Raw genomic sequence first — 20,136 nt, 5'->3', positions numbered from 1 at the left:
TATGTTAAATTTAACTTAAATCAACTTGGGGGAATTGGAAATCTAATGAAGCTAATACATTTAGGAACTGGACTAATACAGGACTCCAGTGGCTTTGTAATTGCCAATTCTATTTTCAAACAATAATAAATTAATTACATTTTGCATTTGTCTGAATCCCAACAATTTGACAATTGATACAGTTGAGATGAGAAGCAAAGCATTTTGTCCACTCCTAATTACATTGTACTTTTGCTCTTAATGATAGTTGTCAGCAGTTACAGCTTTGTGAAGAAAATGCATCTTGTTTTATTTTCACTGTGTGCATACGGTTTGTATAGAATGATATATATAATCGATGTTGATCACAGCATTGATGCTTGTGCATCATTAATGTCATACCCTTTCCATTGTCACGCCATTTATAACACTATAAAACAAACATGCCTCTTCTCCTCTTCCTAGTATACTGCATGCCATTAAAAGTGAAAAGAAATGCTATATTTATCTTGATATATATTAAAAAATAATGAAGAGGATAATTATCAAGGCTGCATTGCAATTTCACGGCATGGCTGTCAGTTATAAACTGCTCGATCTGCACTCTTCTAGTTCATAATGTCAGAAAAAAGTCTTGTGATTGAAATACAGTCATTTAATTAATTTCTCTCTATTATTGCTTTCAGTGCTCTACTTACGATACAGACTCACTGATAGGAAATTCAAGTCTGGAAATGAGAAGACCTTGAAAGCTGATGGTTCATTTTTCCCTCTATTTGGATATTTAATCTCTTGGCACTGAGTGGCAGGAATAAAGATATGCTACAGATTTGAAATATTCAACTTATGGTTAGTTAGTTAGTTGTTAATCAATGGCAAGTTTGACAGGATGGTTTTTTTGCTGACTCTTATCTCCAAAGGCTATTCAATTTAATGGCTTTCACTTCAATACCATGTGATGAATACCTATGAGCAATCATGGAGCCATGAGACTGCTGCTTTGCCATTTTTCAGACAGAATTTTTTTACTGTCAAGGCTCTTATTGCACATGAAACACAAGATTCTCTTCCCTTTCTCTCTGATATAGTGAAAAAACCACATACTGGGAAAGCTGACTTAGAAATATTAATTGTAAATAAATAGGCTACTAGATTTATGAAGCACCCTGATAATTGTTTAAAACAATTTCCAAATATAAAGTCCTCTGACCTCTGCCATAGTGAAGAGTCCTTGTAGCTGAAGTTTTCTAATTTTTGAAGGAACAGAAATTTTGTGCTGTGGTCATGAAATCTTGCTAAGAGAATTAACTGGTAAGAATATAAACAGAAATGGTTTTTCCTCTTCCTTTTTCATTGCTTTACTGTAACTAGCTAAACTGATTAAGTCCAACTTACCTTCTATGTGTGTATCCTGTTCCTATAAATGATCATTAACATGAATTTTTAACTTAATTGCCTAACAAAGCTTATCACTGAAGTATCTGTATTTTATCCCTCGATTAACTTAAGCATTAGATGGGAAGCATCTTGAAGGCAGAGTCCATGTTTTAATCACTTTTTTATCTCCAGTAATTGATATAACACACTTTGCAAGTTTGTTGCCAAATAACAATTTGTTATACACAAGAAAAAAAATTAACTTTTCATTAACAGTTTCTCTTTGTTTTTAGAAGTAGTGCTATCTTACAGCATGTTTGGCTGTTTTCTGCTATTCAGCTCTCTCTACTGCTATAATTTCCTGTATATTTTGACATCATAGCCATTTTAGAATCATCATGAAATTCTTAAAGTGTACCTCTTTTTTCTCCAAGTACATTGCTTTCTCATTATTACTATTATCTGTTTTAATACCCTTAACTAATTCAGCTTTTTAAAAAATCACTTTAAATCTTCCCAAACCTCAGCTAAAACTGAAAATTGACAAAACAGTTCTACCACAATGTTTTAGGGAAGGTTAGTTTAAATTTTGTGATATTCATTCCTATTTGTTAGGTCATATTCTTTGGGGGCTTCATTTGATATTGGGTGCCTTCTGAAAGAGAATGAAGTATCTGGAACATATATAAGCTTCAATAGTACTGCTGATGAGTGTGGCCAATGAACATGCTCTATTTTTCAACAGTCAATGAAAAGAAGTGCAGCCAAACAAGAGAAGAGGACAGCAGAGCTTTCAAGTTTTTACTCTTTGCTCTTCTGCTTTACATATGGTGGCATATTAGGCTACTGGTGGGTCCATTCAGGATATGAAGAGGAGTCGACAAGTAATAATGGAAAAAGGTAAGAAAGAAGCAGAAAACATCTAGGCTCTATATTGCAAAAAAGCTTTAACAGAATAATGGAGGCAACAGCAGTATGATTTGGCATCCCATTAACTGATTAATGGAAAATACAGAAAACAAAACACGGCTAGAGTTTTCATGAAAAAGTTGCTAATCCTGAAAGCATCTGATATTATTGGATGTGATATTGACTCTGGCCTTCTTTTAAATCTTAGTTTGGAAAAAAAGGCCACTTCAACTCATATTCTACACCCTATCTATCAGTATGAGCTACTGACAGCATATTTTTACTGATAAGATTAGGTTATCAGGTCAGTGGTACCTGAAGGCAAAGAGTTTAAGAATTATTCAAATTTTGTCTCTGAATAGTCCTTCTCAATGTTTTAAAATGTAAAACAATTCACTTCTCCTTGAACAGGCTTGCTTTAAAACTTCAGATTCTCCAACATCATTATTATGAATGATGTTTTTGTCAAATGTCCCACCCCATATGACATTTCTTTTTTCCTGAATAAATCTATGTTGGTATAATTCTGAATCATCTATTTGAGTTTTTAAAATTAGACCTAGCTCTTTTTTAATACAGATATAAAGGGGATCAAATTGTAACAGGAATGATGAAACCAGGGAATCAAAATTGTTAAAGGGAGAGAATAAGATTATCAGCTGTATGTGAAGACCCAAACTAACCTCAAATATGTCGTAGGAATTACTTGAGACTTGGATTAGTCATAAAATTGACCCCATTTTCTCACAATTCTTTTTGACACAGGATTCACTCATTCTTTCAGCAAGCATCTATTGAGTGAGCATTTTTGGGCAAGCACTATAATGGACACAGAAATTAAAACAATGATGGCACCTGCTCTAAGGGAATTAACAACTTCATTGTAGAGAAGGACACCAAATTACCACACAGACAACTGTGTAACTATATACCGGGCTAAATTAGTCAACGTCAAGAAACATGGTTCCATGTGGATGTATAAGAAAAGGTTTATACTAAACAGGAAGACCTCCTGAGGAAACAATGTTTAATCCCAATGAAGTAGGTAGAAGTGAATATGGAAAAGACAAAGAGGGCATGGAACAGTTATGTACAAAAAGCTCATAATGGGAGAATAAAAATCCACATGTATATGGGAACTTGCTTTTATAAATATGTTTGGCATCACAAATGAAATGGGTAAAGAGAATAGTGTTTAAAATTCGGTCTGCATGCCAACCAGGTCCATAGCCTTTCTCTTGATTTGCAAACAATGTTTTATTGGAGCACAGTCACTCCCTTTCATTTGTATATTATTTATGGCTGTTTTAGGGCTACCACATCAGAGTAGTAGTGACAAAAACCATTTGCCTCAAAATTCTAAAATATTTACTTTCAGGTACTTTGTAAAAAACCTTTGCTGATTCCTGGTTTAATGGGTGGTATTAAAGAAACTGGCTCTTGTATGCCTGATGTACAAAGGTAGCTTGTGGGTGTCAATGGTACCATTCATAATTTAATGGAGCAAAATGTAGTAATGTGCTTTAAGTGTGAATATAGATCTCTTTAACAACATCAGAAATTACAAACCAAAGGCAAATGTGATGGTTTTGATTCTACCAAAATTAAAGATTTCTGTTAAGCAAAGTATTATTCAGAAAAGTTGACAAATGAATGACTCATTGGAGAAGATGCAATTTCTACAATCAATGAGAGACCATATGTAGATTATAAAAGGAACTCCTTCAAGAAAAACATCAATACTTAATACAGAAATGAGCAAAACATATGAATGGGTGATTCACAGAAAAGGAATCTGTATAGGTAAAAAGTATATGAAGATACGCTCAAATTAGTAAAAAGAATGGAAATAAAGTAAAAACCTCAAGTTGGCAAAAATTATAAAGTACAACACCAAGTTTGCAAGGATGTAGAGAAGCAGGGGTGTGTGTGGCATGCTGCTGAGTGCTGTAGCTGTTCAAAAAGCAATATGGCCATGCCTAGTTACTGAAGTTAAAAGTACCAGTGCTCCATAACCTCACAGCACCACATGGAGGAAAAATCCCAGAATTACGGCATCTCCCTATGAAGTAAGATGCTCAGGGATGTTCACTGCAGTGTTGTCTATAGTACTGAGAAACTGGGGGCAGTGCAGGTTTCCATCACCAGAGGAACTCATAAGGAAAGAAAAGGTATACACTTTGAAATGCTCTGCAACAGTTGGAAACTGGATAGATCTTTACAATGTAGTGTTGATAGGAAAAGTAAGAGAATGAGGTCTACAGCATATAATTTCTAACATTTCTATATATAAAAAACAATATTTTATGTGTCAGAATGATTAAAAATATTTATCAAACACATTAAAGGCAGAAATGGAAGAACCCAAAGATGAAGGGGAAAATAACATTATAAAAATAGTGAGGCTTTACACAGATCACTCATGATAGCATGTTATGAATTAAAGCATGTTATTTATTCAGTTTCTCACTCCGGAGACACACTGTCTCATTTTGAAAAGTTACTCTGGTTACAGTACAGCCTGCAGAGGGAGATGGGGTGAAAGAAGATACACTGAGAACAAGGTAAGAGTGAGATAAGAGGTAAGATTAGGAAGATGAGAGTGCTGACTATGGAGATAGAGGTGGGGGGATACATCTCAATAATAATTAAGAGGGTAAAAAGTAAAAAAACTTAATAATTTACTGGATATGGAGGCAAGAGCATTGTGAAGGATGGCTTCTAGGTTTTTTCTCTTACCCGACTAGAGAGATAAATTGCATAGCTCTGAGGTATGGACCAAATAAGAGAACAAAACTTGGTAGGTTGGGGAAGCACATGCTTTTAGATTGGTTCAGGCAAGTTTGAGGTGATTCTGAGAACTTCTAATGGAGAAGTGGGACTGTCCTTTGTGTGGGTGGGTTACCTTCCCATAGCTAAAGAACAGGAGTTTTAATGTTGGTAGGACCTAAAAGTAGCACATCAAAATGAAGTTTAAAAGCTCCCCACCAAGGCAAAGCATCATTAAATGTTAGAGCCCTGGGAACAAAACAAGACCTAAAAAACTTTAAGCAAGAAAAATCAGATCTCATGTAAATGGGAATTAAATTGGCATAAGACTCCTGAACAGCATCATTCAAAGTCCTCAGAATTCTGAGGAATGTGATTTCTAGAATTTTATACATTCTCAGACTTTCAAGCAAGTGCTAGATAATGACACTGAAAAGACTTTGAGATAGTCAAGGTCTCCAAATATTTGCCTTCCAGCTTCCCTTTCTTGTTAATATCATGGAGGAAATCATCCAGAAGGAAAGACAGAGAATACAGGAAGCAGAATCTTTAATCCAGGACAACACTAAAGGGAAGCATCAGGAGAATGGTATAGGGTGTGTCTGATGACAGCCATGCATCACGGAGGGCAATCGGTCCAGATTGGGTCAGGGGGACTGAGGGCTCCAGGATTCAAAGAAAATATGACAGTTATATAATACCTGATGTAATTAAATATATGTAGAGGAGATTTCACATCAGAGAAAAGTTTTTGGTAAATTAATCACCCATTCACAGAAAACTCAGCAAATGGAAAAAACAGGACAATTTATTATACCCAGGGAAGACCAAAACATGTGTAAGAAATTAGGTACACTATAGAGATCATTCATAACAGTATATACTTCCCTACTCTAGAGGGTGGGAGTATCTGGCATATTTTTCCATATAGGAGGTGAGGCACTTCCTCTATGAAGACTACGGAAAGAATTAATTAAGGTGCTAATAGAAAAAAGGAGGAGTTGGGCTGAGCAGGGAGAAGACAGTCAAACTTCCACACAGTTCTGATGAAAAATTACATAAAAGAATAATTCAGATACCATAATTATATTCATCTAAAAATTTAAAAGACCTACTTCTGGGGAACTTTCTCAATAGACTGGGTAAATAGTGACTTTGCTGGTGAAATACTTTGCTAATGAAAAGGTAGTATAATCCAGTGGTTAGTAAGTTGGCCCTCAGCTACTTTGTTTGAATCCATGGGTTTGAAGCCTGGCTCTATCCTGTACTACTGTGTAAGTGAATGCAATTTCATAATCTGTGTTTCATTTTCCCTATCTTTAAAGCAAAAAAAAAAAATCTGAAAAAATCTACCTCATAGACTCATATGCAAGCTGACTAAAAAGTATCACTTGGGAATATCTTTTACAACTCTAAAATATATGCATTTGCAAACATGAATTAAATGAATGAATTTTAGGATGAAATAGATGAAATCTGAAATTTAGGAATTTTTCTTCACGTAATGTTATGTCAAGAAAATACAAAATCTTAAGCAAATAAATAGCCAAAGATAAACTAAAGAAATATAGCAAAGACTATCATTGCCCATCCTCCAAAAACAGTCATATCTACACAATTTCACACATTATTTTTTTGCATCATTAGGGAAAATATATGTGTGTTGTTATTTAAGCTGATTGAACCATAACCCAAGGAGGAATGCTTTCAGATTATTTCTAAGAAACCAGAATAACGCTGAATGACATTAAGATAACATGTGCAAAGGAAAGGAAAGACCATTATTATTTCTGAATATTGATGTAAAATAATAAATCTTGAAAAATATAATTTAGAAGTAAAATATAAGAATAAATAAAATATATATGAATAAATGGAGTTCATGCCAAATATTTTAAAAGGAAATGTGTTCACATTATTCAAGGCATTAAGAGATCCAAAGAAAAAATTATGATCACCTAGGTAGATGCTGAAATAACATTTCATAAATAATATCCATGTTTCAGTTTAAAAAATCTCTTGAAAAGTATAAAACAATTTATAAATATTTTTGTTTTCATATGTATAAACATATACAGTCTAATATCAGCATTGTGATTAATGGTTAAGCATTAAAGTCAATAATAAATTGAGGAACCAGACAAAAGTATGCATTATTGCCAGTGTCATTGAACATTGCTTTAGAAATGCCAGCAAACGAAATTAAATAAGAGGACAAATTTACATTTATTTAACAGTATGTGGAAGGAATCAGACAAGTCAATGGACAAAGTAGAGAGTTAAGAAATATGGTAAGGTTTAGATTAGAATTTTGGATATGATAAAGATGAGACTTAAAATCAATGGAGAAAATATGAAATATTTATTATGTTACTGAAACAATTGGCTTACCTTTCATAAGAAACCAAAGAAAAGTTATACTTATCTTTTTCCACCAAAACATAGAATGGCTATATCAAATTTTAATAATTTTAATAGTAAAAGAATAATAGACCAAGTAGAAAATGAAAGCATGGTTAAGTATTCTTATACCATCAGAGTGTAATTTCTATTTCTAATTATGTTCCTCAAATCATAAAATATAAATAGCTGTCAATTTGGACCACATAAAAGTCAAAATTTCTAAATAAAAACAATCAAGAAATATTTAATATTTAAATGTAGTTGACAAAAAGGAAAGTTAGGAAAATTATTTTTAAATAGTACAGGTAAAAGTTTGTAAGTATAACAATGTAAATCACTTTACAAACAAATACAAAAAAGAGATCATAGCAATAGAAAAATGTTAAGGATTGAATAAACAATTTACATAAGGAAAAATAGAAAGAAAAGCATATGAAAAGATCTTCAAGCTTACTAGTAACCAAATATGTGAGAATTAAAACAATGATGAAATGTCATTTTACGTCTCTTACAGGCAAAGAGTAAAATGTTCCATAATACTCAGTGAGAGGATTATACATTCTTATATACCAGTAATGGGGATGTTAATTTGTATAATGTCTCTGGAAGGTAATGTGTCAATGTGTATCAGAACATAAATAGTTTATTTCCGTTAACTCAGCAATCTTACTGCTGACAATGCACTCAAAAAAAGATAATCACAAAATACCAGTTCCTATGTTCACAAGGTTATTCAATATAACATCATATATAACCTAGAAATGGAAACTATAAAGAAAGTAGCAATATGTAGAAATTAGAAATGACATTTACATTATACATCATACATATTATATGTAAATATGTATTATATTTTTATATTTATGATATTAATATACCATAAATATACAGTTCTTGTGAATCTGTTTAAACAGTATCTAGATATCTAGTATAAAATGTATTGAAGAAGTCTGTCAAAATATTGTCATTAATCTGAGCATTATGATTCAAGGTGATTATTATGTTTATTATTTATCATTTTCCACTTTACATTTTGGGTTAGTTTTGCTGTTATTTTATATGATTCTGAATTTGAAAGGTATTAATAGCACATTAACTTAAGAACACTAAAATACTTTCGTTCCATACATGAGATGTCCAAGAAATGTTTCGTGTTCTTTTTTTCTAAAGCATTTTTTTAATTGACATCTTTTGGTCAAAATATTTGAATTGGTGGCACTCTGGAAATAAAATCTTAGTCCAGTACTTTTTCCAAAAGGCCTTAACTAGCTTCAATTTATAATATGGTGCATAATTTTGTTCTATAAGTAGTTAGTTGTCCTAAAACCATAGTACTCATTAAATTACTCATTAAAATCATTACAATCAAATTTTATGACAATCCTTGATATCTTTGTGAAATAAAAAAAATTATTTATCATTAAAGGTAAAATGGAGTGATTTTTATCCCATATCCAGAACTAGTGAGAGTATCATTTTAAAATAGTTATCTAAATCTACTGAAAATTAATAATTTGATCAGGATGTTCCTTTAGGGAGAGATACAGAGTAAAACAAAATAGGACTTAAGAAACGTGGTCATTACTATTCCTTGTGCTCAAATTTTATGAGACCTTTCTAGAAGGTCAGTTGTACATTTTCTATTCAAATCTCCTTTTTATGTACTAGAATCAAGAAAAGAAACTACTCTGAACTTTCAAGACGACTACATTATGAATAGTTTGGACAAATGCTCTAAAAAGAGAGTTTTAAACATTCAGTGAAGGTTTTGATGTTTGTCTGAAAAATCTATTTTCCTTATCCTGAAATCTTATTTTAAAGTTAACTTTTTGTTGAGGTAGAAGAAAGCATGTACATACTAATCCCAGTGCGTAGAAAATTTTATTTTCATTATATAACTGTAAGGCATTTCTAATTTTCTTCTAATATGGGATCAGACTAATGGGTACAATGATCATATATACATAAGATTGAACTTTTCCACAGGACACACAGCATAGTGTTCTATCTCGGTAATTGTATTTATGCATAAATGTACAATATATACAGAGCATGTATTTACCAAACTCTTTGTTTCAGTTTGTCTTAATTCAAATCACCTGCCCTTTCCTTTTCATTGTAGCCCATGAATTTTGAACAGAATATTTTCAAGGGTTAGTTATCTCAAATTTCAACTCTAGGAGCTTGTCTCTTCCTCCTCTGTTCAGCATCTAGTGAAAAAACTAGTGTTACTCCCCAGTTTTCCTACCTTTAGAACTGGGAAAACACCACCAGCATGACTCACTGGGGTGTGGTAACAGTTATTTTTTCTTAATTAGTCCAAATGTGCAATGTGCTAATTACTTGATTCACAAGGAAAAAAATCATTTAATAAAAATCACATGTGATTGGTTTTAGCATATTAGGGCATATATTTTTATTTAAATGCAGAGAGCATCTCAATGTTAAATAAGCCACAAAATATGTTCATGGTGAAACTAATTAACACTACAACCATGAGCACAATTCCCTTATGGGTTAATTTCTCAATGAAACTCAAAGATACTTTTTGACCTACTATAATGCTCCTTCTGCCAAGGTTAAGAGAAAGATATCACCATAATTGGAGCATATGAGTCTGTATTAACCTGATTTAGGTTGGGGAATCAAAGATTTGCACAAGGAAGGAATTCATAATAATTAGGGTGTAAAACATGCAAGCATAGGGGCTTAAACACAGCATGAATTAATTATTCAGTGTTGTTCAGTCCATTTGGACTTATAAATTTAAAAAGGTCATAGAGAGAGGATTGTAACCTTTATTCCCTTTCCAGTCTAACAACCTAAGACTTCTTAAATCTCAGTTCTTGCAGAGTGTGAACAAGCATATTTAACATTATGAAATGATGATAATATATAAAGAGAAAATATAGGTAGGTACTTAAAACATATGTGGTGACAAAGAAAAATCATGTACCGTCTTAGGCAATCCAAGGAATCAAGAATGCTTGAATTTCACATATCACTCAAATAGCTTTCACTTCCATTTTTGTAATCTTTATTATAGTTAAGTTAGCATTGCTTTATATAACTTTATTTCATTGATAAAGTTGGTATAATCCTTACTTGCTGATACAGATTTCAGTAAATTAATGATTTCAGGATTTCCATGTCTAATTCTTAGTAGGGAAAAACCCACAAACTAACAAAAACAAAATAAATTTGGATACTGTGGTAAGCTGAACAATGGCCCTTAAAAATGCCCACATCCTAATCCTGGAACCTGTGATTATGTCACCTTGTCTGGCAAAAAGACCTTTGCAGATTTGATTAAGATAAAGGATCTTAAAATGGGGAGATTATCCTGGAATACCTTGGTGGTCCAATGTACTCACAAGAGTCCTTATAAGAGTCAAGCATGTCATAATCAGAGACAAGGCCATGGAAGGAAGGAGGCGGAGGAAGAGATGGTGATGTGGTACAGGACAAGAGTCAAGGAATGTGCATAGCCTGCAGAAAGTGGAAATGGCAAGGAGTCTCCAGAAGAGTCTCCCTTGAGTCTCCAGAAGAAACACCTTTCATTTTAGCCCAGTGAGACTGATTTTGGCTTCTGAAATACAGAAGTGTATGATAGTAAGTTTGTGTTGATTTACACCACTAAATTGGTGATAATTTTTTGCAGCAGCAATAGGAAACAAAAGCAAAGGCTATAAGAAGCCAAATACACAATGAGTCCCCAAATACCTGACTGTCTTGGTGCAGAATGAATAATACTATCCCCCAGACTGACTAGGGTGAACATTAGACCTAGAAGAAGATTTGGTGTAGTTCTCCAGTACATGTCTTTGTTATTAAGGAAATATCTAAACACAGCATCTCTTTTTCCTATAGTTAACATTAATGTAATTCAAATCAATATATATAACAGACTTTTTGAACAATGCATAGTCTGTTGAATCACTATAGTGGGTAACCATAAAAGATTATATTTTTCTGCAAGGCAGCTTTCAGTTTAGAAGAGATAGATACAAACCCTATGCAGAATAGGAAATGACACATGAGATTTGTACTTAAAGAGCTTAGAGATTCACACTTAAAGTGCTTGTAGATTAGAAGAACCACTTTACTGGTGATGCCATAAGAAAGAAGTATGTTAAAAGAGTAAGGATGCTGTAAATCAGATTGGAGGTGGCTGAAGAGTGGGTGACGCAGGAGGAAGTGTTGACAATATATAAACATTATTATTTCAATCATTTTTATTGAACCTTCACAAAACTATTAACTCTGGAATTCCATTCAGCTTACAAACATACTGGAGTCTCTCCCAATCGTGCCTTCTGTTTCCCCCATCTCAACACCTCAGTTATGATCTTCTATTTCCCTTCAGATCATGAGCATCCCTCAGAGAGAACAGTCAATAATTGGTGCCAATTTCTTACTTTTCACTTCCTTTGAAACTTACTGCAAATCTGGCTCCTATCATCACTCTGAAACTCCCCTAGCTGAAGATCATCCCACATGTAATGAACACGCCTATGTCCTCAGTTTATTGGCATTCACCAAGTTAGATCTGAGTTCTCTCTCTCCTCCTCTACTCCTTTGGCCCTTCCAGGTCTTGTCCTGCTCTTTTGGTCTCATTCTTTGGCTCAGTGTTCTGAACTTGACCCACTGCTTATTCTACTTACCTTGGATGATCTCAAAACTCCCAGTGGCAGGTACGGTTCATGCATTGTCCACACTCCCCTTGCTCCTTCTTACAGGTTCTGTGTACTCATCCTTGCTTCTCTAGGCTTTGCTTCTAATTGCCATTTACAGCCTTCTTCAAAGTACTTCTGTAAGGCTATTGGAAGCATCTGGGGCTCTTGAGCAGAGATCCAAAAGTACCTGATAGTATATGCACCCTTGGGACAGCCCAGAGCTTAGACTGATGTAGAAGTAAGACTATCTGGCTCCCTTGTCTGTAGGTAAGACAAATATTGAGGTATTGTGTAAGCTTCAAGGCTCCCCATGGGACAAGTTTCATAACTTTGCCGAAAACTGCACTCTCACTTAATGTCTTCCCTTTTCCTGTTCTGCTTCTCCTGTTCCCATACTGATTTTACCAAAAGCACTTTCTCAGTAAGTCACCTGCATGTGAACATTATCTTCTTCTGAGCAACCTTCCCTAAGACATTCCACACATTATTGATTGTAATACAGTCTACATCATGCTAACGCCTACTAAATAACTTTAGTCCCAACCTCATCACTGAAGAAGCTTCAGGTTGGGGATCCTAATATCTAGGGGATATCTCCACTTGTTTGTCCAAAGCTGACAACTTAAACTCAATTTGGCACAAGCTATATTCCAATCATTTTCTTCCTTAACTACGATATTGTTATTATTCCTGTATTCACTACTTATCTTAGACAACAGAGAACTAAATAATATAGATTGGCAATAAATATTTTTTAAAAGGGAATTCAGTAGCAGGAAGATAAAATGAGGCATGATTGAGGCTAATAATTAAAAAAAAATACAAACCAGCAATTTCTATAGATTGCCAGAAATGTGGCTCTAAGTTTATGACAGCTAGCAGTTAAGAATCCAATGTCTGTAAGTTAAAAATTAATCAGTTTCTTATAAGAAATCCAACTATATTAGAACTAACTAAAAAGAAATATCCTGGATTTCCTCATTAAGAGAACACACAGTTATAAGTAATAACACATTTATATATAGTATTTGTATATTATATATAAATATATATAAATACATATTTATATAAATAATATTTATAAGTAATAAATATATCATCCATGGTATTCTTTTCAGAAATATTATAATGAATTTCAAAAGGCTGATGCTGATATTTATCTTATCAAAGTTAGATTTAGTAAAAAAGGGATTGATAAGGGACAAAGATAAAGGATATATTTCCTGTTATTGAGGGCCTATGATGTATCAAGTACTATTTCAAGTGCTTGGGATATACCAGTAAACTGAAAGACTAAAAAAAAAAAACCTCTGACTTTATGGAACTTATATCTCAATAAAGTAAGACAGACAATAAACAATAATCATAAATAAATAAGTAGTGTGTGTAGTGTAAAAAGATGAATACTATATAGAAAGATGAGATGGGATAAAGGAGTCAGGAGTGTGTGTGTTTGGAGTAAGCCTGCAATAACAGATCTGATGGTCGAGGAGGCCTCATTGGGCAACTGGCGTTAGGGAAAATTGGAATGTGGTGAAGAATTAGCTATGCAGGTATTTGGGGAAAGATCATTCCAGGCAGAGAGAGCAGCCAGAACTAAGGCTATCTCTGGAATATATGAGATCTAGGAGGCTAGTGCCGTTGAATCAGACAAGTATGGAGGAGGTATTTAGGAAACAAGGTAAGATAGAATGCAGACCACTGCAGGTACTTTGGCTTTTACTCTTAGTGAAATGCAGAGCCATTTCAGGGTTTTGAGCTGAGGAGTGGCATGATATCACTTACATCTAAAAAGATCACTTTCACTGTCACATTGAAAATAGAAGGTGGGGAATGAGTAAAAGAAGCAGTGAGACCAGTAACACAGAGGAGAGGTGATGGTGGCTCAACCAAGATGGCAGTGGTGGAGGTAGTGAGAAGTGGTTGGATTCTGGTTGTATTTTGAAGGTAGAATCAACAGGATTTCTTCATAGATTGGATGAAGGATGTGAGAAAAAAGGAATAAAGACTCTTAGTTTTGGACCTGAACAAATAGAATGTTTAAGTTGTCATCAGCTAATATGAAAAAGGTGGAACAAATTGAGACAGACTGAGTTTGAAATACCTATTAGACAACTTCATGGAGATGTCAAGAAAGCAGATGAATATATGAGTCCAGAATTTGGTGCTAGAGAGGATCACTAGTTGAAAAGAAAATGACCAAGGATTGAGACCTGGATCTAGAGGAGAAGTAGATAACCAGCAAAGGAGACTACAGGAAGCAAACTGTTAAGTAGAGGGAAGAAAGGGTATCATATCTGGAAAACCAAATGAAGAAATACATCGAAGAGGAGAGTGATCAACTAAGTCAAAATTGCTTAAATGTCAAGTAAGATGAGAATTAAACATTTACCACTGGATTTAGCAACATGAAGTTTATCAATGACTTGGAGAGATCACTTTTCATAAAGTGATGGAGTGGGTTTGAGAGAGTACAGGAAAAGAAGAAACAGAGAACACTAGTTCCTTTATTTCTCTTCTTTTGGAGGATAATTTCACAGAGTATAGAATTCAATGTTGGTTTTTTGTTTCTTTTAACACGTTACATATTTCACTCCATTCTCGTCTTGTTTGCATTCTGTATGATAAGAAATCCTGGTCTTCTATGAGTAACATTAGTTCATGAGGTTTTCTTTGTTTTGGTGTGTGTGTGGGGATGTGTGTGTGAGTGTGGGGGGGGTGTGTGGTTTCTTGTTTGCTTTAGTTTCTTCCAAGAATTTTCTTACTTTTGGTCTTTGATTTTCTGTAGTTTGAACACAATAAACCAAGATGGGGTTTTGATTTGTTTGTTTTGTTTTTGTTTTAGTATTTATCTCACTTGGTGCCCTCTAAGATACTTGAATCTTGAATCTGTCGTTTGGTGTCTGTTACTGATTTTGGAAAGTTTTTGAGTGTTATTACTTCAAACATTTCTTCTTGATTCTGCCTTTTTTCCCCCTCTGGCATTGCAATTGCATGTATGTTATACCTTTTATAATTGTCCCACATTTCTTGAATGTCTGGTCTGTTGTTTTTTCTACTGCTTTCATTCTTTTTTCTCTTTGCCTTTTAGTTGGAATACTTTTTATTGACTTACTGATTCTTTCCTTGGCTGTGTCATGTATGCTGATGTGCCTATCAAAGACCTCTTCATTTCTGTTACAGTATTTTTTATATCTAGCATTTCATCTGGACTCTCATTTAACATGTCCATTTCTCTCCTTACATTATCTACACATACTCATGTGTTGTTTACTTGTTCTGTTAGAGACTTGAGCATATTAATCAGAGTTATTGTAAAATACCCTCTGTGACAATTTCAACATATGTGCATTATCTGAGTCTGGTTCTGATGATTGTTTTACCTATTTTCTTGCCTTTAGGTATGCCTTATACATTTTTTGTTGTTGAAAATAAGATATATTGTATTTCATATAGAATTTTAGGTAAATAGTCCTTTAGAGTAAGGATTTGTTAATCTGCTCTTTGTGAATTGATCTTTGTTTCATCTTTGGTGTAAAGGTTTTAAATTCCTCTGGTGACCTTGTTTTTTCTTTATCTCCCTCCTTACTTTGAACTTCCCTACGTACTTCTCTCCAGAGTGAGTGTATGTCCTACAGGTCTTTGAGCTATGATGCACTGTTTTTATGCTGGAGCCCTGTTTACAGATGGTAAAGTGTGGGAGCAGGAAGAGAAAGTCTTCTGATTAAGTCTCAGTCTTGTAGTGGGCCTGTGTCTAGGCTGGGGTGTTCATAAGCATTTCTCTCACAGCATAGCATTTTTGTGATCCTGTCCCCTTCACCTCTCCCTGGCTCCAGAGTTCCCAATCAATTTTTTAGAAGGCCTAACCCATCTTTTTAATGTTTTTAATTCTCTTAGATGAGACAGAAAGGCCAGAAGGGGCAGGAGTGGAAGGAATACGCTTCCCCCAACTAGAATCAAGCACTGACAAAGTCTTTTTTCCTTCAAATTCTTCTTTGTTAGGAGAAAACCCTTGGCACATTTCACAGTGATGTCTCCTCCCACTTCCAGTGCCATAAGGGGCTCTTTCTCAGATCTTCACAGTAGGAACCTGGTGGGATCATTGGAGGTAAAGGTCAAGAAATCATATGGTCTCTTCTAAGGCTGTGGCCCACTGGAGTTTCTCACTCTCATGCTAGTTCAGACTCAGCCTTTAGCAATATGTCAAAATTAAGAGTATTCCTATCTGTTTGTGCCTCCTGCAGGCTCTGCTTCAGGTTAACAGGACTCAACTGTCTTTGTAGATGAATTTCTTACTAAAATTTGAAATGGTGGTTTGCCCTGCAATGCTGGTTCTCTGATAGGTCCAAGATGTTATAAAAAGTCAATTTCTTCAGCTTTTTCTTTTGTGAGGATGGGAGGAATGATTTCTAAACTCTTTACATGTTGAAACTGAAAAAAGTTCCTTGACCTGACTTAAATTTTTAACACATTGATTTCAAATTTTGAATAGGGTGGTAAGAACTGCTCCTACTGAGATAGTAATGTTTTAATACAGACTTTAAATATAATGAAAAAATGAGAGTCAAGGGTAGATCAAGGAATGAATGTCATGAGTGAATGCCAAGAAAGAAGCAATGGCATGTGCAAATACTATGAGGCCAGGAGGCTGACACGGCCAAAGCATGGAGAAACATAATAGGAAATTGACACAGAGGGGCAGCAAGAAGAAAAGTAGAGGTCCTTTGTGGGCAATTGAAGGATTGGGGCTTATACTCTATAAGAAATGCACTTTTTGGAAGTTTTTTCATAGAGTGATGGCATGCTCTGATGAGTTTTAATAGTTACCATTCTGGTTCCTGTAGAGATTAGACTAGAAGACAACAAGGAAAATAGAGACACCAGTTAGGACATAATTGCAGTTATCCTTAGGCAAGGTATGATATGATTCTGGCTACTGTGGAAGTGGTGGACATAATGAGAAGTGCTCAGATTCTGGACATAAGATTAAGACCAATCAGATTTGCTAGACTTGAATAGGATGTGTATACACATACCCCATACAAAATATAGCAAAACTCCATGCAAAATCTCCCTGGACAAAAGAATTGATTTGCCCAGATGACAAGATGGTTTTCCAAACAACAGGTCTGACTAATCACCTATGATTAAAGTCATTGAACACATCTCCACTGTGTCTAGCCAGTCTCCTCAGTATTGCCCCATGCACTCTCCTGCCCACCATGCCTTGGCACTTAATATTTGTCTAATGCTAGCCCCAATACCACACATCCTTGAGCATCTTGTATCATTCATGCTGAAACCTTTGAGATTCTATTGAAATGCTATGCTGTCTCAGACATTAGTATTTACATCATCATTTCTTTATTTGGAATCTCCTTTATTCCCCTAAGATGGCTAACTCCTGCTGATACAAATTCAGTTCACATGCTATCTGTTCCAGAAAAATCTCAAACCATTCCTTTATGTTCATTCGTTCCAAGGTGAGGGAGGCGGCCTGTGTCTCCATGCTCTTGTGATGCTGTGCTTATTTCATTGTACTACAAGTGTCTGCCTACCTGGCCACCTCCCCACACGACTTTCTTTGGGGTTGGGGTGAACAAGACCCTGTAATATTCATTTGTCTGTGATGACAATAGCTGACACAATCTATGTACTCAGTATGCATTAACAGGACAAGAACTGATACTGTTTATTTAGGGGGTTTGTTTTATTTTGTTTTAAATTTTGGTGTTCAGAGTTGTCAACAAGTTATGGAAAGTGCATGTAAAGGAAAATTCTTTCCATTTATCACTATTCCCATTATTCCATGGGAAAAAATAAAGATAAGTAACCAACACTCATTTGGCAACACATGTTGTTGAACAATTAACAATGAACGATTTAACACTTTCAATGTCAGAGAGAAAAAAAACCTCACATGTGCAGTTTATAAAGACTAAAATCTTAGACATGTAATTACTATATAAAAACCTATAGCTATATGTTCTACCATAGTTTCAACTGTTTTTTTCCCCTAACTATTAATGAGGCATTTTATTTTGGACAATTTAATTCACTGGCATTGGTCTTTTGCAAATATTTGAAGATAAATAGCCATGACCAATGACCGTTTTCCCTTAGAATGCCATGTTTTTCTTGGAATCAAATAATCCTATGAAACAATGGAGGATTATATGGAAAGGCCAATAAGGTCCACTACATGTTCACTGAAAAACAGTCTGAGTCAATGAGTTGAAGAAAGAACTGCTAACAACATTTATTAATGAGAAACAGTAAGATAAAAGTGGTTCAGAAAGACCACAATAGAAGACAGGCTGGATGAAAATTATGTTTACTCTTCAAAATAAAAAGCTTAGACATCAACTAGCTTGGCTAGCAGTAACAGCCAAGACTCGAGAGTGGGAAATAGATTAAAATCCAATGGAAAATCCTGCAGATGTCAAAACATAGCAATTTTGGAAGAAACTGTACCATAATGAAAAAGTATCTACATGTTGTGTAATAAATGTTAAGGCCAAATATATTGCAACGATTTACATCAATAGCTAGTCTGTTCTTTCATGAACAAGGGATTTTCTTTTTCTTTATAGTTACAAGAAGAGAATCAATATATTGTAATGAAATGTACTATGTTCAAAATCAACTTGAACTTCAGGGGTTTGATTTTGTAGTGAAACTCTAAGTGTGGGGGTTTGAGTTTCTTTTAAGAGGAGGAAATAGATCTTATAAGAAAGATTGAGAAAAGGGGATGGGGGACTCTGTGACATGAAAGGTTTTTGAAACCTGAATGTTTTGATGTTACACATACAATTCAGGCATACATTGTTCTATTTTCCTATATTTCTTTTTGAGGAAATGAGGAAGAATTTGGAATATAATCTACAAAGATGTGCTCAAGAAACCCATTTTACATGCCTTCCTTTTCCTTTTATGCCCTGGCACCAGAAGACCCTTAGGCAACTCTGGAGTTAGGGGGAGTTGTTGGGCAATTGGTGGTTGGAAAGACATACATGGGAGTTTGACTGTTTTGTACATTCCTCAGTTGTGCCCACTGATAATATTCACCAAGGCAGATCCTTGTATCCAAGGTATTACAGGGACACTAATTTGGGTGGCTTGGATATATCCAATCCAAAAGCATAAAGGTATATATATCCTTTATGTGCTCCCAAGATATTAATAACAAGTGGCCCATTAGAGTTTTGGACAAATGGAGAACTTGCACAAAATTAAATACACAGTTAATGATTAAAACAGATAAGTTCAATGTTTGCATATTTGGAATAGAATCTAGAAGATAACTTATTTAGAAAATGATCTACAAAAATTCTTATGTGTTTAATTTTACTTATTTTATTTATTTTTAATTTCACAAGAAAAATACAAATATGTTCTTTATGTCATGTTTAATCAATAGTGATAAAGAGCTTACTTTGATTAATACCCTAAATGCAGCCCCAGAGCAGAAGTGTATATTTTTATGACTGATATCACACAGTACGTATTATTCTTCAACCTTTCTTATCTCTTCCCACATGGTTGAAAATATTTCCATGTCAAGACAGGCAGATGCAGCTTACGCTTTTTTATTTAACTGCTGGGTAGTGTAGTATGTAACAGATTGCCTGAACTTCACATAAACATTCCCCTGTTGATGGATATTTAGATATTTAGGTAAATTTTTCTTTTTTTCCTTTCTTCACTAACCCTTTTTTTCTTTTCTTTTCTTTTTTTTTTTTTCCTATTACTACAATGTGTCTCCATAACAGAGCTGAGAGTAAAAATTTCTGGGTTGAATGATACATTTCCATTTTCATATATATTTCCTAATTACCATCCAAAAATCTATGTTGAATTATACCTCCATCAGCAATGTATACGAATACTAATTTCTCCCCACCCCTAACAACACTCAATATTATTAAGTGCCCAATGGATAAAATATATGCCTCATTGGTGTCTATATTTACTCTGTCTTCATGAATAGTAAAGCTGCGTATCTATTCATACATTTATTGGC

Source organism: Manis javanica, chromosome 3, assembly GCF_040802235.1.
Source record: "Manis javanica isolate MJ-LG chromosome 3, MJ_LKY, whole genome shotgun sequence".
NCBI classification, from domain to species: domain Eukaryota; kingdom Metazoa; phylum Chordata; class Mammalia; order Pholidota; family Manidae; genus Manis; species Manis javanica.
The sequence above is the reverse complement of the archived record's forward strand: the minus strand, read 5'-3'. Positions refer to the sequence as shown.